Source organism: Alosa pseudoharengus, unplaced genomic scaffold, assembly GCF_046254945.1.
Source record: "Alosa pseudoharengus isolate Yale_2024_CS ecotype anadromous, Long Island Sound unplaced genomic scaffold, YU_APseudo_1.1 YU_APseudo_1.1_scf_69, whole genome shotgun sequence".
In the NCBI taxonomy this organism is placed as follows: domain Eukaryota; kingdom Metazoa; phylum Chordata; class Actinopteri; order Clupeiformes; family Clupeidae; genus Alosa; species Alosa pseudoharengus.
In genome coordinates, this window is record NW_027468858.1 from 71,782 (window position 1) to 90,082 (window position 18,301).

Genomic DNA, 18,301 nt, shown 5'->3' on the forward strand with positions numbered 1-18,301 from the left:
CCCAATAATGTTTGAATGACTGAATAAAAATCCTAAGGCTATTTAACCTGCAGAGAAGTTGTTTGGGACTGCTTGCTAAGGACTGCTTACATCTCGTGGCAGTGCGTCTTCAGCTGTGCTTTACGTGCACCTTTCACCATAGACCAGGTTTTTCTTGGTCAGTAGCGTAATGATTTTTAGAGGGTGTAAGATAGCAATTTTTGGATCATGCGTCAGACCTCACCTTCTGCCACACGCCTGGGCGCAAGGCTTAATAAAAGTGAAGCGCAAAATTCAAGTGTAATGTAGCCCTGTGCTATATTTTCTTTAATTACCTTTACATTAAAAATATTAATAAATAACTACAAATGTTTTGGAATGTACTATGCCGAAATGTATTTGATTTTCATTTATTGTATTTGAATATTTTACTTTCTGTAAGTTTATTGGTTATGAAGTTTAAGTTGACCTATGCACCGGAACCTGTTGCCACGGAAAGAGAGAGAGAAGAAGGAAGATGAAAGCAAGCGGATGGCTTTTCTGAGCTCGCTGCAGAAAGCATAAGTTTACACGGTTATAGCTCTATCTCTAGGACATTGGAGTGGAGTTTAGCTGACTAGAGTTGTCGGACAGATAACTAACGTATCAGTGACGGTGTATTTTCTCAGTTTGATAGACTTTGAAGTCACGTTAGTTTCAGTCAAGTGGCGAATTCATGCATGGTCGCCATCTTAGCTCAACGTATTCTTAGTCGTAGCAGAGAATGTCTAATAAGGGGAGAACTGCCACTCTCGGAAAACTTCCGGTTTCTAAACTGTTCTGAACTGGTTGCAGTTCCTTCTGTGGTTCCACATGAGGGCGCTCGTCCACGAGTGCAGAATGCATGGAGGTCTATGGAGCTGTACCCCTCAAAATCCACTTTTCTCGGGATATAATTTTTTTCCAAGTAATTTGAATATTGTTTTCGAAAGGGGAGGCAAAGAAAATACACTTGGTTGAGTATTATATTTTTTAACGTCACTTAATTGTTCTAAAAAGCCTTTCAAACGTGTCAATGACGTCATTCATTAGCACAATGCTAGCGTGTTATGGGCAACAACGACCCAACCTGTAAGAAATCAAAAGGACATAAGTACTCGTTCATTCAACTTTTGACCTATAACCCATGTTGAAGTTATACAAACTACAATCAAATCTGAGATTTGTCAACGACAATCAGGTGAAAGAGGCAAATTTAGCCGTCTAGCTCCATTGACTCCCATTCATTCTGCACTCATGGCGATCGCCCCCAGTGGAACTCTGGTGGAACTGCAACCAAAATTCGGTACAATGGGACTTAATCATAGACTGTAAAAAATATGGACAAAGCGTCTGTGACGTCACCCATAGATTTCTGAAGAACGGTTATGAAGCCGTTTATGGGGGGTATGGGCGGCGCCATCTTGGGAAATCTTGGGAAATCCTAACCCCGCCCACACTCTGGCCAATCCATATATGGGTAAAGGGGCGGGGCTTTGTATGAGACTGAGCAAGCCGGTGAACCCGCCTCGTCGTCAGCCGAGCAGCCTCAGCTAACGTTAGGCCTACAAGATGGACTGGCACAGACGTTGCTGTAACATTGCTGGTAAGTTTGATCTGCTAACGTGAAGTTCATGTATCTTATCATATTTCTTAATGCCATGTTCAGACTTTTTAATGTTGTATGCTGAAAGGTTATATTCGGGTGAACGGTTGAAAAGTTGAGAATGAAGAGTTGAGTTTGCAGATTCTAGCTTCTAGGTAAAATAAACTAACGTTAGCTATCCCTCCCTTGCTGAAGTTACAGTCAAATAACGTAGAGTAATTTAGCGTTACAGGTTCACCAACTCACGTAGAGTAACTTAGCAGTTTACAGGTTCAGCAACTCATACTGACAAAAATGTATCTTTGCCTTTATTGTTTTGTAATTAACGTTATCCATCTCATATCCTCAGTGGCAGCCATCATTGTAACGTTAATTAATTTACGATAACATCAGCCAGCTCGCTGTATTCTGTCAACGTATAGTGTGAATTGATAACAAAATCGTAGGGTATTAGTTAACTTGTACATCATTCATTATTTTTGATTAACTCTTAATATCACGTTTTGAAATCGCTATATTGCTCTAAAGTTGTCAGTGGTAGTTTGGTCTAAGATGACATTGAAATGTCTCATCGGTGGCCATTTATCCAGCGTTCATGTTCGGTTAGCTTGCCTTATTTCCCCTTGTCAGGCTATTATCAAAACGTTAAATCCAGTTAGTGTCCGGTGTTTGGCATAACAATGCCAATATTAGTGTACTTTGTCACTGAAGACCCATTTCAAATCGCGGTAGTACTACAGCATTGTACAACAACTGTACTTTTGTTGATTTGCATTATTGTATTATCTTATAAGTAGGTATGACTAATAAAATGTTTACCTTTCTGTTTTGGCAGTTCACCATGGGGAGATGGCGGCAAGGAGGTCCATGGGCTCTTAACCTGGGACTAGAGGTCCAGGTGAAGTGGTTTGGCTGGGGTGTGGTGATATTGAACCCATTGAGACTATACAGTACATTTCACTTTATGTCTATTGATGAATGTTACACCTACCCTTTACTTATGCCAAACCCATTTCTGTTCTTTAAATATCAGAAAGCAAACTTACTGTTGATGGCACTGAACTTGGAAATGTTTATGGAACTTTTCTGAACTGTGAATTACATTAAAACTCATGCCAGTATTTAGTTTTGTTAGTTTTTCTTATCTTCAACTGTCTATTGTACAGTGGAGGTTTGTTATATGTTTATACTTATATTTACCATTTCTGCTGTAAGTGCATGTTGTGTGTGATGTCTGTATGCTACTGAGACCTTGAATTTCCCCTTGGAGATCAATAAAGTATCTATCAAACCAATTTGCCTGTGCTCTCAAAAACATTTATACAAATCTGTCAGCTTCAGTCAGTAGGTTGAATTGAAGACCCAGATGCAGAAGTAAAGGTGATTTTTTACTTGTATATCTTGAGCATTACAGGTAACCACTGAATTTGTGAAACTAAAATAACAAAAACTAATATGTACTAAGCTAGTACATAGTCAATACATATTAGATCACTTTAAAGACTGACAGATGCAAATGCTGTAAATAAAGGTAATCAAGGGGTCTGCTGGTGAACAAAGTCTTTGAAGTCAGAAGTTGCCACTGCTCAATGACTTGTGCCCCATCTGGTAGGATTTCAAAATGTTCCAGATCTGAAAACAGAAATATTGGTATATGTCACATCCTTGAACTTACTGCAAACTATGAACAAGTGCTCACAAATGAAGCTAAAAAAAATACTCCCAGTATGTATAATGAACAAACTCACAGAACACTTAGCTGAATGGGGACAGGACAGGCGTATTCAACTATTTGCACATGTCCTGTTTATGCAGGCAATAAGCAAAACCAAATTTGGTGTATTCAAAGTTCTGTAGAACAACCATTTCTTGTATTTTAATGTTTTCAGTGGAACAGTGTAAGCTCATATCTATACCCCATTGAGGTAGTTATTAACAGTTAGGCCAAGGTCCAGTCAAACAATAGCCAGTCACTGATGCCATATTCTTTAATTATCCAATCTGTATCCAACAAAACCCTGCTGATTTAAAGGCTACTTTCCATGTGTGACTTATCAAAAGAGGTCATGATAATTATTGCACAGATGTTCCCCGGACTGCTCACAATAAAAGGCCACTCTAAATGTCTGAAATGCATTCATGTTTGTTCAGTATGCTAACCATGTCTGGAATAGACAGCTAGGCCTATTGAATCCAGTAGGTTGCTCCATTTAAATGTATGGAAAATGTCAAAGTACCACGGAATCAGTACTTAAGTGATGCTTCTGAGTCGACAGCACAGACGAGAAGTGAAGTTAGGAGTCCAGAGCCCTCTCCAGCACCCAGCCTGTCTGGATCGCCTACAGGGAAACTTTGCATAGACAAGAAGTGTTGTTTCAAATTTGTGTTTAACAAATAAACGGCATCAATAAGAGTTTCAGACGTCAGTTATAACTAACAGTTATGGTGACTAGCTAACGTTATCGCTCGTTATCAGCTCCATGTTCAACGTATAGTCAGTGGTTCACAATTTTACCTCCACTAGCTAATGCTTCGGCTGAAGTTATCATGTGAACGAACGCTTTTCTATTTTAAATGTGACAACCCAAAGACTATATAAATTGACAACGGACTAATCATTCACACAGAGAATATTTACACACAGTTTACAGTTTTTTGACGAGAACACATGCTTTGTTACCCCAGTATGTTTGTGAACTAACGTTAACGTGCTTAACGTTACAGCTGTCTGACTCAAACACCTGGCTAGTATGGCAAACGTTAAGCTAACTCACAACGGGAGCACAATCGGTTTTCACTAACGTTAACTTTATTCAAGTTAACTAAATTTATGTGTGTGCTTCAGCCATTCGGTCATCATTTTCGACATAAACTTATTTGAAATGATTTGACGCTAACGTAGCCTATAGCTGCCCACTAACATGGATGCTATGCTAACATCTACGTGAAATAGTAGTGGAATGTCACTTACCTGAAAAACTGGAGCGAAGTCTTCTTAAAGTGTCGGTTAGTAGGCTTCAGTTAATAGCAACCCATTTTATGTCTGATATTTGAATAAACATTTTCAGAAAGGATGTGGTGTGTAGGATCACAGCCAAGACATAATTTCGGAGTTTCCTCCACTCAGCTAGTGACGTCGTCTGCTGCCTCGACACCAGCCGTCAATCAAGTTGACCACGCCCTTAATTATTCATACATTTAATATCTAAATGCGATCTAAACTAACGAGTTAGAAAAAAATTCACCCCCCTCACAGTTGTCAGGCACTCGGGAACTACCAACAAATACAATAAAAGTCCATGGGACCAACCTGTAAAAGCATGAATTTATGCTGTGAAAACGGACATTTTAACATGGGGGTCTATGGACATTTGCTCCCTTTTGGGACCTGCCCCTAGCGGATTTTCGATGTATTGCAATTTTTCGCATTTCCGGGTAGGCTTCATTGTTCAAATTAGAATGTTGCCGCTTGGACTTAATACGGAGTGGCAAGGCTCTCCGTAGACGGGCTCTGGTCGTAGTGTGGGTACCTGATCTGCACGGGTTACCAGATCTGCATGATTACGTCATAATAGATGATGTGTCGCCACCTCATTCGTCCAAAGTCGAGAGTAGAATTCGGCTGGGTTTGAAGCGTAGTTGCTCAAGCGATGCCTGAGGTAAAAGTTTTAATATTTAAAGTGGACCCTTTCACAGCAACAGTGGTGTGATTGGCTGGTTTGTGTGACGTCACCTACGACTGCAAACAACGCTGTCTGATTAACCCTGCTGTAATCGCGGGAAAATAAGCTAACTTTAGGTTATACTTTGATCTATTTTTATGTTTCTTAAGTGTAACGCTATTGCATTGCTGTTTGACAGAAGTGAAATCAACCGTAAACTAGCTCATATTTGCGAGTTATTTAGCTAATGCTATTGTATTGCTGTTTGACAGTACGGAAATCAACTGTAAACTAGCTCATATTTGCGAGTTATTTAGCTAATGCTATTGTATTGCTGTTTGACAGTAGTGAAATCAACCGTAAACTAGCTCATATACTAGTGGAAACATCATATAAGTATAACTGCAGCAGAAGTTTATTCTTCCTGCCGCTCTCAGAGTAGCACTTCCATTGTCAAAAGCAATCCTCAGCCAAAAGCTATATTTTCTGAAAAACGACTCTTGGATATCACCTTGTCGTGGGAAACAGCAGATCACCACCCTCCAGCTAACAACAACTCTCCACCGATCAAGGTAAGTACATGAATTACTTGAATTTACCATAACAATTGCTTGATAACATTTTTGAAGTTACACAACTATCACTTTCTCTCATGTTAATCAGTCCTTTGGTCTTATAAGTAATGTTACCCTAGCATAGTTATTTCGGGAGAAGAAATGTTTGTCTAACAGTGGTTAACAGTCTAATTTGTGAATGGGTTTTCCAACTCTCGGTCAGAGTCAATCTTACAGTTGTAGACCTATGGAACCTTGTTTTTTTACGTGTATCGGTAGAGTAAATACATGTGTGTTTATTAACCTTTTCCTCAGTTTATAGCTAGCAGCTAAGGGCCACGGTTCAGCCTCTGGTTTGTGGTCAACCATTTGCGCGTAAAGCGACGAGCTTTAGGACTTATGAGTGGGTTTTCCTGTGGCCATCACTTGATCGAGTCAATCTTACAGTTGTAGACCTATGAAATCGTTGTTTTTTTTACGTGTATCGGGAGAGGAAATACAGATCGTATTGAAAGCATTTCCCATATCGTAGCCTACTAGTTCGCTCGCAACAACAGCAAAAATGAAACATGGAGAGTGGATGTCTCCGCAGAGACTCCACTGTTACATTAGATGCGCACTCAATCGCAATTCGACGCAGGGAAAAAAAGCAACGACTGGTAGAAACGAAGGTAAACTGGATTAAAGCAAAACTTGGCCAAAAACATTGTGTATGCACTTGCGGTGAGCCTAGTGAATAGCGGACTATAGCCTATAACCAACAAAAGTAAAGGAGATTGCCACCAAAGGCAGTGCTGTGGGTTGTGTTTCTACAACATGTTGGCACCAAGTTAATTTCTGTCATAAACGGAGTAAGCTAAGCGTTTTCTCCATTGTCCACTCGATTTTCGCATAGACCTCTGTACCAGGCAGCCACAGCACCACACTCTTGGGGGCATGCTCATGAGCCCCCATGTTCATGCCCCCAAGACTGTAGTGCTGTGGCTGCCTTGTAACCTGCATATTGTTTTTATTTTTTCCCTATTATTAACACTCTATGATTTTCCGAAATAGTAAAGGGGAATTCCTGCGATTTTCGCATAGACCTCTTTACCAGGCAGCTACAGCCGTTACACTTACTGCCCATGTTCATGCCCCAAGACTGTAGCGCTGTGGCTGCCTGGTAACTCGAGCTAGGTGAAACCAACTGAAACAGATTTATGAGAATTATGTTTTAACCAAGGACTAAAAGCGTCAGCGAATACATTTTAATCATAAACATGATAACACATGAAAACTTCTTGTTCTAGTTCGATGTATGTTATACACAGCAGTGGTCATGCTTTTCTATGTATGTCCTTGTGAAGTTTGTACAAGGGTCAATGATTGTCCTAAATTTGTTTGTCCTTTGTTGTTCTTTGTTTGTTCTTTGTTGTCCGCCGTCAGGCCTCAACGAAAAAGACCACCTTCAGCATTCACTCCGCATTACTCCCGGCAGAGACAGGTGTCTTGTCCTACTAACACCCCACTCGTGGCCTGCACCTTGATGTGGTGAGTGGGCTTTCAACTATACAAGTCTTACTTTCATGTTCCCATGGAGTATGGAGGTTAACTGGCACCATAATTTGATGTAAAAAGTAGTGATGCTCCGATTGAAGTGGCCTGAATGCGAGGCTATTGACCAGACGGATAAGCTACCGAGTTTAATTGAACATAGCCTCACGCAGACACACACACACACAGTGAACCACTTTGCGCTTACGCAAATCTACTACGAAACCATGGCAAACTTATACATCTGGAGAGAGCTCCTTGCTAACTGTAGTGGAGTAAAGAGTACAATATTTGCCTCTCAAATGTACTTGAGTAAAGCCATGAGTACTCCCCAAAAATGATACTCCAGTAAAGTACAGATCCCTCAGAATTGTACTCAAGTAAATGTACTCCGTTACTGTCCGGCTCTGTTCATTCCCAAACACCCACTAGGCTACTTCAATACTCTATTTTCAAAATTAACGCACCCGTGATGATCTACATCTAAACCAAATATTTTAAAGCGCACTTTGAGAGATGTATCCAAGGCAGGGCTGTACACATAATCGTAATATTATTTGTTGCACGTGCTACAAAAATCATTCTGTGCAATGGAAGATTTACCAACGGTACACCGGTCTGATACAGTTTTGCCTATGGCTATACATGTGTGAGACTGAGACGCCTGTTTATTTGTTTGAAGTGCGTGCAGGGTGTGAGAGGGGAATCAATGTGCTTTGATTCCAGCTTGGTAGTTGTAGTCTGTGAGATTAAAAAGCACATGTGTGTGAAGTATCCAAACAATGACACCTTCATTATGGCTTTCATTATGGCTGCTTTAGCAACAAACCTTAAGCTACTGTGTAGTGGGTCCCATTTAGAAGTGACTAATTAATTCGCGCTTTCCGTGATTCACGGAGCTGCATGAATTTTATTAAAACTTTTCGCCACGATGTGCCAGCTTAAGTCCGCTTGATACTGTAAGGCGTAAGCCATTGGTTTCCAAAGGAGATTTTATATGTGTCGCCAGCATAGCCTATTGACAATTTATGTTGTAAATAGGCCTACCTTATACCTGTAGCTTAGGGAAGCTAACAGCTTTCTATTAGGATCTAGTTTGTTAACAGTTACGGTTTTGTCATAACTCCCTGATGCATTTTTGCATTTAGAATAGCAAGAGCGTGGATATCTCAATCGGAAAATTAAGCAATATCGGGCGCCTACCATGGACTAGGCTGGTTGAATCCAGCCTAATCTGCCGGTTATTTATTTTTTGATTTCTTAAAAGATTGAGCTTGGTATGGTGAAAGCCAGACTAACCATGGACCTCAGTTACACAATGCAAGGGAACATGAATCAGCCTATATTTGCACGAACAATAACGGACAACAGCTCTTCAACTTGGCCCGTTAAAATGTGTATGAACAGTCTAGCGACGCATTTCATGAAGGCCCATTTGGACATGTCAGTTATTTGCACCACTGGTTAGATGTAAAACTGCATTTCGTTTCAGACTACTGGTAAGCTTACTTAATTTGTGCATTGACAATAAAGTATCACATGAACTAAAGATGACTAAAATCTTATGTAGAAGAAGAAACATTCACAAAAAATCCATCCATCCAAAAATGACCTTTGTTTTTGATAGCTGTTGAAAACTGCATGGAACTGACAGAGATGTTTTTGTTTATTAATAAATAAATAAATAAATAAAAATATAACATTATGCTGATACCTTCTGCTTTCCCCAAATACAATGTAGCCTACAGGTGTAAGTGACCTTTCATCAATCCAGTTGCAATGGATGAACTGTGATGAACTGCCCTTCTTGTGATTGTTTAGAGATTTTAAAGGTTTTATAAAAATACTACAACTTTTTTGGCTTTTCTACAATCTATTCACCTTTGCAGGGCCAGTAGGCTACTTTCTGTGCAGCCGCACACACACACACAGGCACGCCAAACAAGCATACACAAAAGTTTCAAGAGTGGGGGATGGAGTAAAAGATGGATACAAATTGATTAGTGTGATTTATTTTCGCGGAACGGATGTACAGGACTGAGCGGCGGTCATATTTTGTACCGCTATGCGGTACATCTAGTTTAAAGAGCAACTGCAGCTACATTGTGCGTCTACCCTGATTCTGATAGCATGGCGGTATTAATTAACCCGTGGTGGTCCGCCATGCTGAAATAAACATAGAGGAAACACTGTTATGAGACCTCTTTGCACAGAGATTAATAAACTACTAAAGAGACAAAAACCTTATTTCAGACTTATTTCAGACTCTCTTTATTTATAGACCTTTAAGCTAAAGTTCTTCCACAGTTTTTAAAACCGGTTTAAAACACTGATTGTTTGTTGGTTTTATTTTCACAGGTTGACAGGCCTCAATGGACAGTGAGACATTGATCTACCTTTGGACTGGCACCGACCAGACATGGACACTGAAACTTGATTTCTCATGAATATCTTTACAAGATGCAACACACATTGTGGAACACTTTAGACACTAATAAACATGTCCACTGTTTTCTCTGGAATTGTTTTGTTTGTCATTTGTGGTAATGGATTTCCAAATGTATGGACAAGCTTAATTTTACTGTTTATGTGTGTAATCAGCTGATATTAGAAATTATGTATTTTAGAAATGTATATTTAATTAGAAGCAAAGGTAGCCTAGACATCATATTACAAGAGTGGCCTGTTTAAACTTAAGAAAACATTGATTTAAACTAAAGGTACTTAAAGTAAGATTCACAGAAATGAATTTAATTGGCTGCCCATTTTATTCACACATGTATAGCTCGTCAATTTCTTTAGTCTGATTTGGTTTTGTCAAGGGTTGGGTTAACGACGTCAATGTTTCCGGTAGTTTGCATGTAAATCATATTACATAAATTGTAATGTCCGATATATCGAGGATATATCGAGGGTTCCGTTTTAACCTCATGTCAGGTAGGAGGGTTGTGCCCATAAAGATTCACTGACGAATGTTGTCGGGCTGTAAGCGATAAAATATATATATATATATAACTAGGTGGCAGTGCAGGATAAGAAATAGAAGAGCCGTATATATTAACAGGCTAGAAGTTTGCAATTTAGGAGCCTACTGCAACAAATATTTTCTTTAAATTACAAACAGTAGGTAAGACTGCATGTTTTGGTGGCTAGCTGGGTAGTTCTGTATTTCAAGGTTTGACAGGCTAGTTCGCAATTCAAATTTCAACTGGAGCTCCACGCGGATTTCTACACGCAGCCTTCAACACTGTTTACAGCTCTTTGAGTCACGGTAACATGTATTTTTGGTACATAGCTAATTTAGATACACGTGTGGGTTCTTGTGTTTCTTTAGGAATCCGCCGTCTTGGTTTGTATAGAAATGAATATTAAGTGACACACGTAAGAGGTTGGAAATACATACATACATCGATGTTTGATGGCTAGCTAATAAGTGACAGTCTACTACACTAAGGTTGGAAATACGTTCCTATAAGTAAGACAGAGTACATCGATGTTTGGTGGCTAGCTGGTAGTTCTGTATTTCAAGGATTGACAGGCTAGACGTTTGCAATTTAATACTGCAACTAATGTTTTATTTGTTTATATTACAAAAACGGTAGGTAGGCCTATCGGTGTTTGGGTGATTGGGCGGCTTGCCGGCTAGTTCAATATTTGAGGGTACCTGATCTGCACGGGTCAGGGTACCTGATCTGCATGATTACGTCACAATAGATGATGGGCGGCTAGTTCAATATTTCAAAGACACTTGCGTTCCTTCCTGTACGTTGGGTCCTTCAACAGAAAACAATAAACTCAGGCGAATTATCGAACAGCAATCAACATTCTGACCAATGAAATTCTGGAAGTGCAACGGCTAATAGACCAATCAGAATGTATTTTATGTATTTTGTGACGTAATCATGCAGATCTGGTAACCCGTGCAGATCAGGTACCCACAGTATCAGTAGTTAACATTGTGCACTGGGACTTTGCAAACTGAGTTGGTGGAACAACTCTGTGCACTGGAACTTTGCAAACCGAGGGGCTGAAACAACGCTGTGCACTTGGACAAGGTGTACAGAAGAATTCGCCTGACTGCCTGTGTTAACGAGTTGGCGCGAAGCAACGCGGCTGCGTGTTTCACCGACGACAACGACAAAACTTTCCTTCTCTTCCGGACCTGCAGGTAACTGGCATGCCATGTTTATTTTGCTCGTAAGAGTGAAGCGGCCGTATAGTTTTTGGTCTCAACGAACGCAAGCAACTTACAGGCCTGCAACGAGGGTGACATTTTAGTTTGATAAGCCGGCATAGGGTACATTTATCTTTTCACATGAGAGACTGTTAATGCATTGTGTGTGTATTTCAAGGGTTGCTTATGCTATTTGAACGTTTGCTGTGTTTCATACTGGATATATTGGTCTAACTGTGAGAGCACTAGGTGCCTAAAGGTGATGTATATCATTTAAATAATATTTGAGTTTGGTAAAAAGATTCCATTGGGGATATTTTCCTTTGAACTGAAGGGTGGTAAATGCTTTAAGATTTGATACCTACATGTAATTTCATTTATATTTTAGCCAAGTAAAAGCTTTATATTTTTACAATACTTTTTGAATTGTTGATGTTTCATTAGATCTTAGATACTTAAAAAAGAGTTATTACAAGTTCATAGAAGCTTATATTTCAAAACCTTAAAAAATACAATTACTACTTATAAGTTAAAAGAACTCAGGGCGTCCCAACGAGTGAGTTATAGAACTTATTAATGAGACATGCCCATTACTGCGGCATTGGGGCGCTACAGTAAGATAAGAATAAACTTTGCACCGCATTTCTGATAGTCAAAATAGAGCCCATTAAGTGTTTGGTAAATGTCCAGACTGATTGGCAAGATTTTTGTTTATGAACAAATCAAAGTGTTTTTCTTCTAGTTTGTGGGTAACACAACAACCAGAGGCAGGTGAAACTTATAAGGGTACACAGGAAACGAATGAATGAAAGGTAAGACGGAGCAGAATAAATTAAAGGACAAAGGCTATGTACCAGAAACCAAGAGTTACTATAGTGGGGCGTGTTTCCCAAAACCATAGTTGCTAACTAAGTTAGCAACTTTGTTGGTTGCAATGCAATTTCCCATTGTTGACCAACTAAGTTGCTAACAGGTTAGCAACTATGATTTTGGGAAACGCTCCCCTGACTACTGATGAAGAGGAGGTGTTGAGTATGAGGATATATTTGAAACAGAACCCCTGAGAACATGTGACTATAGATTTTGTATTTGTAGCCAAAAGACACAAATGTGTATTATTGATAAATTTGAAGTCATAGAGAACACCACACAGCAGTTCCATCCTGTGCTCCCATTTCAGTAGACTTGATGCAAAACACATTCACACACGTGTGTATAAAAAAGAAAAAATTGTCTTGTGTGGGAGAAGAAAAGGACAATAGTTACACCATCACACATTCTTTATTACAGATTCACAAGTCCTATTCTGCGCCTCACTAGTCAATAGTCCCAATGTTACACTTACTGTAGTGTACATTTTTGCCACGTCACGCCGCACCACAAGGCTGAAGAGCCCACTGGCTTCCTACACCGCTAGCTAAATAAGTCCAGGCTCGTGACAAATCCCGCTATTCCCAGAGCATTCCTCAGCATGTTTGACATCGTCAGCCGTCGCAGTCTCCCCTCAGAGATCGCTCGACAAACAGACTCAGGGACAGCTTTCTCAGAGCCATATCCACCCTGAACGTGCACATGAACTAAACCCCCCTATCTTCCCCCTGGCCTGCCCTACTAAACCTTCCTCTTACGTATAGGCTATCAACATTCCATATCATATTCATATCTTATCATATGTAAATGTTATTTTTTTTTAATGTAGACACTTATTTATTATAAGGGCAATTTGCAATAGTTTAAACCCTGCAGTAAATCCATGAAATTATGGAACCTCAGGGCTACGCTGTATATATGTACTGTATGAAGTGGGTATATATGTGTGTCTTGTGTGTATGCTAGTTTTTTTAATTGAAATGATGGCATTGATTGTGGTGTACCTGATGGGAAAGCTCTTCCAATTTTGTTGTATCATGTGTACAATGACAATAAAGGTAAACTAAACTAAACACACATGTATGCACACACACTCACACACACACACACACACAGCCACTGTTACCACAATACTTACTTATAAACACACACTCACACAGGCACTGTTACTACTATACGCCTACACACACACACACACACACACACACACACACACACACACACACAGGTAGCCTGGCCATTTGCCATCCCCTTGGTACGCTTCGCTTCTGCAAGGGTCTGGGATCTCGGCTATTGACGAACGTTTGCAAGCTGGATGCGTGGACTCTATAGAAGTTTGAAACGATTGGATCTGATTTCACCCAATACGTTTGGCCGTGACGTATGTTATGCACCAGCTCAATCGTGAAGTAAGCTACACTACAACGCTCAGAAATTGCCCACAACAATCATTCCCCACCAAAGCGAACAAGATGGATGTAAATGACCATGCCAGCTTTGCGATACAAATGTAAGAGTTAGCGGAAGAATAGCAAATAACTATTTAACAGTAAGGTTGAAGATAACATATTGTAACACCGATGAGAAGTTAGGAGACGGGGAGGCTGATATATCGTTCCGAAACTCCGGTAGTTTATTTCCTATAGATGTAAAGGCTAGTGCACAGGCAACAGGAGGTGTCCACTACAAAACAACAAACTGATCGCTGATAAATCACGGTCTCAATCACTCGTTATTCACACTTTTTGGCCAACAACACAACGCAACACAACTCACTCGCACGTAACTTCAACTCTGACTAAACTTAGACGTCTTAGAACCCCCTATTCTATTCCCTCCCCTTAGCAATCGCTAACCTATCTATACCCCTAAATATTCCCTCCCGGACACCTCCCCCCAATCAAAACACATCAGAACTCATTGACACATTCCATGACACAGGAGGGAGAGAGAGATTGACTGTCTATGCACAATTTCAACCAAATTTTGCTGCTCTTATTTTTTCATTATATGTGCCCTCTTATTTACTTATTTACTTACTTTTTTGTTTACTTGAATGTTATGTTTGTCTGTGGACTTAAATTGGTAAAATATGTCTTGTCTTCATCGTGGGATAGTGAGAAACGTAATTTCGATCTCTTTGTATGTCTGGAACATGTGAAGAAATTGACAATAAAGCTGACTATGACTTTGACTTTGAGACACAAACACTCGCGCACACACACACACGCACATGCCGGGAACACAGTGGAAAGCCCAACACGGGGGCAAATAGCCTCAGCGATACAATATCATCACAATTGTCATTACATTAATACACAGGATTAGATGTTAAAATCCCTTGTGCCAAAATCCAAGGTAAAAACACATTCAGAAGCCCCTGCTCAAGTTTAACTTTAAAAAGCACACTACCCACAAATCCGCCAACAAATGGTCACAAGCACAATGCAAATGGCCTATCCAACAGCAGTAGCCTATATAGTATGCGGCATGTCATTGGGGTTATCAAGTGGGCACCCTCATTCACCGATGTTTCGTTAAGTTAGGCCCACGACACCTCATGAAGGCTTAACAGTGAAACCAGCGTCCTGGAGACACTCCCCTCCATGCTACCACCATATTACCACATTGAAATATTCAATACTCAAAATACTCTTAACCAGCCCAGGCATGGTCTAAGTTGGCTAGGTCGGTCCGTCCCGTTGATGTGGACTGAACCATAAACCATAAAGAACCTTAGCCAAGTACCATCACCCTAGGCACAGCCCATCACAAACACAAAACAAATTAGCCAGTTAGCTTAGCCCATTATCTTAGGCCCCATCCCAAACACAAAACAAATTAGCCAGCAGTTAGCAGTTAGCTTACGCCCCATGCTGCCCCATATTACCACAACAAGCATCCAAATACCCTTAACCAACCTAGGCATGGTTTAAGTTGGCTAGGTCGGTCCGTCCCGTTGATGTGGACTGAACCATAAACCATAAAGAACCTTAGCCAAGTACCATCAACCTAGGCACAGTCCATCACAAACACAAAACAAATGAGCCAGTTAGCTTACCTTAGCTTGCGCCCCAGGAAGGGTAACTTCTCCTTACCCACGACCAAAACAAATGAGCCAGTTAGCTTACCTTAGCTTGCGCCCCAGGAAGGGTAACTTCTCCTTACCCACAACCATTCGCTTGCCCGTTCTGCTGCTAAGGACATGTTACTAACCACCTGCCTTAGACTTCGACCACAAATGCCCAATTCAGACAGCAAGCCAATAGCAGATCTGGCCACAAACCCACGTGCACCGATTTCAATAGGCCTTAATCGTGCACTCCAACCTCGCTTAGCTGCCTCCTCTGCTATTTCAGTATATTTAGCTCTCTTCAGCTCATTGGCCACTTCCACTCTGTCTTCCCAAGGAACAGTGAGTTCAATGAAGTAAACTATCTTCTCTGAATCCGACCATAGAATTACGTCAGGACGTAGCTTAGTACTCACTATATGTGGAGGTACCGCCATCTGCTGGCCAAGATCAACCTTCATTTCCCAGCCCGCCCCATTTTTCAACTGGCCGGTTTTGCACCTGGCCTTCGCGGAACAAGGTTTATCCCCCTGACGTACAAAGTTAATTTGCCTTACCCCTTTACTAGCTGCTAATGAATTGACTTCTCTTCTTTTATCCTCTATTGCCGCTGCCACACATTTCAATACCTGGTTATGACGCCACGTATACCGCCCCTGGGTGAGACTTACCTTGCATCCTGATAGGATATGGTGGAGACTGCCCACACACGAGCAAAGTATGCATTTATCATCCTCACCAAACCATTGACTTAAATTCTTGGGAGATGGGAGCACATCATATGTAGCACCTAACATAAATCTGATCTTACTAGCTTCCATGCCCCATAGATCTTTCCATTTAATCTGTCTTTTTTCCACCCCTTCCCAGTTCACCCACTGCCCTTGTTTTGCCTGCGACACTGCCTTAGTACATCTTACAGCCTCCTCCTGTCTATGCATTTCCTCCACTACCATTTTCCTCTTTTCTCCTGCAGAAGCCTTACTCCACAAGGGTTTACTTGCACCCACCCCTAGACCCCCCCGCCCGTGCTGCACATGGCCCATTATATCTCTATGCTTCAATGCTGATTGAGCTTGCTTAACTGCCTGCTCTGGGTTCCACTTCCTCCCTGCATTAACTGAGGGTGCAACTTTCCTCACCACTGGGTCCTTGGACTGAGTAAGAGTCAATTCCAATCTAGCCTTAGCACACTTAAATTCCTCTGTCAGACTAGATATTGGCAACTCTACAATACCCTTCCCATACAAGGCTACACTGCTTAAGCAGCGTGGGACTCCGAGCCATTTTCTGACAAAGGAGTTGATCATTTTTTCCAACCTCTCTACCTTTGACAGAGGAACTTCATAAACTGTCAATGGCCACATTAGCCGAGGCAACAAACCAAACTGCAAACACCACAGCTTGAGCTTACCTGGCAGCCCCGACTTGTCAATTTTTGCAATACCTTGCCTAGTGACCTGTCTCAAGTCTTCAACCTGTGATTTATCACTAAGGCCATTCATACCACCTTCCCAGGCTCTTCACTGGTTTCTCCAGAACTGTGGGAATCACCTCCTTATTTATAGCAAACTTCTTATCTGTTACCTTCCCTTTAATAATTGAGAGACTCCTAGACTTACTTGGTTTCACCTTCATTCTGGCCCATTGCAGATTACTATTTAACTTACCCAGCAACCTGTTGGTGCATGGAACGGTTGTCGTCAAGGTTGTCATGTCGTCCATGAAAGCCCGAATCGGGGGGAGGCGTGGCCCTCCCTGCAACTTCTCCCCGCCCACTACCCATTTTGAGGCCCTAATAATGACCTCCATTGCCATTGTAAAAGCAAGTGGGGAGATGGTACATCCGGCCATGATTCCTATCTCAAGTTGTTGCCAACCTGTGGTGTAATCAGCTGTAGTAAAACATAATTGAATATCCAGAAAGTATGCTTTTACTAGGCTTTTAATGCTACCTGGGATTCTGAAATAATCAAAGGCCTCCCACAACAGACTATGCGGCACAGACCCAAAAGCATTAGCCAAATCCAAGAACACAACGTGCAGGTCTCTCTTCTCACGCTTTGCTAATTGAATTTGGTGCCAAATCATGCTGGTATGCTCTAAGCACCCGGAGAAGCCAGGAATTCCAGCTTTTTGCACCGTGGTATCAATTAGTTTATTCCTTTCAAGGTAATTTGTCAGTCTCCGTGCCACCACACTAAAGAAAACCTTCCCTTCAACATTCAGTAGACTAATTGGCCTAAATTGATTAATCTCCACTGCGTCCTTTTCTTTGGGAATAAATATTCCCCCAGCCCTCCGCCAAGCCTTGGGAATACTCTGCTTTTTCCAAACTATCTTCATTAATTGCCATAAAAATCTTAAAACATCTGGTGCACTCTTATACAACCGGTAGGGCACTCCATTAGGTCCCGGGGCTGAAGAGGCCCTTGCACGTTTTATTACTTCTTGCACTTCTTTCCACCTTGGTGGACTATCGTCGCATTGGCTACTTAATTCACCAATAGGTGGGATATCAGCAGGAAGTACCATCTCCCTGAACCTCTCCCTATCTTTGTGCACTCCCTCTAAATACTCCTCAAGCTTCTGCTTAGGTTCCAAAAGACTACCACTCTTCTGCATTACGAATAAAGACTTAACAAACTTAAATGGGTCTTTATAGAATGCTAGTCGGGCTCGTGATTTCTTCTTCCTATTTTTCCTAATATTTTCAGCTCTTCTTAGCACTACTAACCGCTCCCTCACATCTGCCTGTAGACAGTCAATACCTTCCTTCTCATCATCTGTAGCTTTTCTCCACTGCTTCTTAAGCTGCCTCCTCTCCTTGAT

General features: G+C 41.1%; 1 protein-coding gene and 3 long non-coding RNA genes across 4 annotated transcripts in view; 3 read left to right on the forward strand and 1 right to left on the reverse strand.

Moving 5' to 3' along the window:
• LOC143109047 (uncharacterized) overlaps positions 1-18,301 on the forward strand; it is a 207,673-nt gene that overhangs the window by 63,196 nt on the left and 126,176 nt on the right. The window lies entirely within an intron of this gene.
• Positions 1,338-2,898, forward strand: LOC143109053 (uncharacterized). The gene is made up of 2 exons (XR_012983811.1): positions 1,338-1,603; positions 2,439-2,898. It is a non-coding gene; the product is annotated as an uncharacterized LOC143109053 (long non-coding RNA).
• On the reverse strand, positions 2,979-4,799 carry LOC143109052 (uncharacterized). Its single transcript, XR_012983810.1, has 3 exons — positions 4,575-4,799; positions 3,841-3,953; positions 2,979-3,235 (listed from the first exon to the last, which is right to left on the reverse strand). It is a non-coding gene; the product is annotated as an uncharacterized LOC143109052 (long non-coding RNA).
• LOC143109050 (uncharacterized) lies at positions 5,597-9,874 on the forward strand. The gene is made up of 3 exons (XR_012983807.1): positions 5,597-5,837; positions 7,245-7,349; positions 9,711-9,874. It is a non-coding gene; the product is annotated as an uncharacterized LOC143109050 (long non-coding RNA).